The sequence below is a fragment of the Delphinapterus leucas genome, chromosome 10, assembly GCF_059928025.1.
Source record: "Delphinapterus leucas isolate spDelLeu-1000000601 "Yukka" chromosome 10, BTC_Dleu_Yukka2, whole genome shotgun sequence".
Taxonomy (NCBI): domain Eukaryota; kingdom Metazoa; phylum Chordata; class Mammalia; order Artiodactyla; family Monodontidae; genus Delphinapterus; species Delphinapterus leucas.
Window position 1 is genome coordinate 81,390,898 of NC_143138.1, and position 1,213 is coordinate 81,392,110.

At 54.8% G+C, this 1,213-nt stretch overlaps 1 protein-coding gene across 4 annotated transcripts in view; it reads right to left on the bottom strand.

The window, feature by feature from the left end:
* The window catches only part of LRIG1 (leucine rich repeats and immunoglobulin like domains 1), a 121,119-nt gene that overhangs the window by 61,859 nt on the left and 58,047 nt on the right, over positions 1–1,213 (bottom strand). The window lies entirely within an intron of this gene.

Consider the following 1,213-nt stretch of genomic DNA (forward strand, 5'->3'; position numbering starts at 1 on the left):
GCTGGCATAAATACAAACACATTTCTTCCACTTGGGCTGTAAAAGCTGAAAATGGCTCCCAGGTGTGAGCAGACACAACTGGCCTGGCCTTCTCTGCAAGGTCACCACGGGGGTCAAAGTCGAGCTGGCCATTTTCGGATTAGGTGCACACGCTGGCGAAGCTTCCCCCGGGGTAAGTGGATTACAGAAGCCACCTGCAGGAAGTGGGAGTGCAGGGGGAGGGGGAGGAAACGGCCTGGCTGGAAGGAGGCTGTGGATATGGGCGGGGGCCAGCTCCTTTCACACGGGAGATTGTGCAATGGACCAAAGCAGCTCCGCTTCCCTTCCCCGCGCTGCCGGGTCACACGGCCCTGCCGTGCTTTCAGCACCCACTGCTGGAAGGAGTACTTCCCTCCAAGACCATCCATGCTGCACCAGCATCCCCATTCCCACTGGGTCTTGGACTCTATTTAAAACTTACACGGTCATCAGAAAAAATGAGACAGAGAAGGGGAAGAAAAAAACCAAACACACAACAAAGGCCAACTCTCAACGACAGACCCTAAGCTACCAAGTTCCCAAAAAAGGCAATGACCTCCGTGACCAAGTTCCTATTCCACGGGTGCGCCCCTCCCTCAGCTCCCCAGACTCCACAGCTGGCGTTCCCTTCCCTTTCGCAGCAAATGGCTTGCAGATGGACCACTCATCTGGCTGCCTTACCACCCCCAGTCTCAAAGAAAGAAGAAAAAAAAAAAAAAAAGGAAAGAAAAGAGAGAAGGAAAATGACAAGTCAGGACTGTGTGTAATTTGGCAGGCTCGCCGCGGAGGCCTCAGCGGTTCCTTTCCCAGCGAAAGGCTCCCTGAGACTCGGGGCAAGAGGCAGTCCGCACTACAGAAGTCCTGGGAAGCTTCCGGGACACAGAGCTGCTGTCTTTGTGTACTGGGTTTCCAGTAAACTTTCTATTTTGAGGCTCACTCATGGTGCCCAGAGTCTGATGAGCCTGCGGGTCTGAGAACCAGGGGTCCCGCTCTGCCTTCCAACAGAAGCTTCCTGGCCCTTCAGAGCAGCCTGCCTGTTGACAAAGGGGTAAATGGGGAGCAAACTGGCCTTAAAAGGGAAGCAGCCATGTCCTATGAGCCCTTCTCCCAGCGCTCCTCCAACTGGCCAGCGTGTTGGCCGAGCACCTCACTGCCCCATCTTGCAGGGGGGAGAGAAAGGAGGTATATAACTTAC